Genomic DNA, 1,898 nt, shown 5'->3' on the forward strand with positions numbered 1-1,898 from the left:
GTTGTTTCTCTTACTGTTTTACCTCTTCTTTCTACTCATAGGTCATAAAAGACTAGTCAGAGTCAAAGGAATTCTCAGAGAAGAGAGGGAGTCAATCCATTTTGACTTTCTTCTTAAATTTTAAATACTGAAAACAACATAGGAAACAGTCCTGTTATCAAGATTTTTCTTTAATAAATTATGGAAAGATCTGACCTTATGTCTTTTTTCTTCTTTCCAGTCCTCTCTCCACAATAGTGTCATTCATTAAGTATTTGTCTTCACAGTCTATTTTTAAAATTATTTGCTCCATATCAAAAATACTACTTTATGCCAAGTGGCACTAGCTCATATTTGTAATCCTAGCTTCTCAAGTGGTTGAGAACTGAGAATCTCAGTTTGAAACCAACCAGGGCAGGAAAGTCCATGAGACTCTTATCTCCAATTAACCACCAAAAACCCAGAAATGGAGCAGTGGATCAAGTGATAGAGAACTAGGCTTAAGCAAAAAAGCTCAAGGATAGCACCTAGGCCCTGATTTCAAGCCCCAGGACCAATATATACATACAAAAATACTACAGCCATGATACTATTCACTATATCAGTATTATTTAATTATAAGTGAATGAAATTAGGTATCATTTATATAAGTATTTTATATAAAGTTATACACATTATATATTATCTACTTCATACTAGAAAATGTTATATTGTGCTTATGTTTATATTATATAAGCATAGTATATAGTTATCCTTAAAAGTATGTTGTTATATAATTGTTTAAATATTACACTTGCTATATACTTCTATACATCATATAATTATACACTTAATTATATAAATATTAACTTTTGGTAATTGTTCTACAATTTTCTTAACGATTATTTTCTAATAGCTATGTGTTTAAATACATACCATATAATACGTGTAAATACATAATCTTACATAACTTTAAGTCTTGGCTTCTAAGTCCCCTTGTATGAAGGGGGATCACCGTTTGTCTATTGGAGTTCTTCCTGTCAGCATCAGCGTGCTGGATGAGCTCAGCATGGTCTGGTGGGGCCTCCGCCAAGCGAGGGCAGTAGGGCAGAGCCCCATCACATCGCCAAGCGAGGGCAGTAGATCAGAGCTCCATCACATCGCCAAGCACCCATCACATCGCCAAGCGAGGGCAGTAGAGCAGAGCTCCATCACATCGCCAAGCGAGGGCAGTAGATCAGAGCCCCATCACATCACCAAGCGAGGGCAATAGAGCCCCATCACATCGCCAAGCGAGGGCAGTAGATCAGAGCTCCATCACATCGCCAAGCGAGGGCAGTAGATCGGAGCTCCATCACATCGCCAAGCGAGGGCAGTAGGGCAGAGCTCCATCACATCGCCAAGCGAGGGCAGTAGGGCAGAGCTCCATCACATCGCCAAGCGAGGGCAGTAGGGCAGAGCCCCATCACATCGCCAAGCGAGGGCAGTAGATCAGAACCCCATCACTTTACCAAGCGAGGGCAGTAGATCAGAGCTCCATCACATCACCAAGCGAGGGCAGTAGATCAGAGCTCCATCACATCACCAAGCGAGGGCAGTAGAGCAGAGCTCCATCACATCACCAAGCGAGGGCAGTAGATCAGAACCCCATCACTTTACCAAGCGAGGGCAGTAGAGCAGAGCTCCATCACATCGCCAAGCGAGGGCAGTAGAGCAGAGCTCCATCACATCACCAAGCGAGGGCAGTAGATCAGAGCTCCATCACATCGCCAAGCGAGGGCAGTAGATCAGAGCTCCATCACAACGAGGCCAGGTAGAGCAGAGCCCCCTCTAGCAGAGCCCCAACCAGGCCGGGGAAGACGGTCCCGGGCTTGTTTACGTGCGAGGAGGCGCCGATCCCGGCAGGATCCTGGATGGGCGTCCGCGCCCCCCTCCCCCCT

The sequence above is a fragment of the Dipodomys ordii genome, unplaced genomic scaffold (assembly GCF_000151885.1).
Source record: "Dipodomys ordii isolate 6190 unplaced genomic scaffold, Dord_2.0 Scaffold27, whole genome shotgun sequence".
In the NCBI taxonomy this organism is placed as follows: Eukaryota; Metazoa; Chordata; class Mammalia; order Rodentia; family Heteromyidae; genus Dipodomys; species Dipodomys ordii.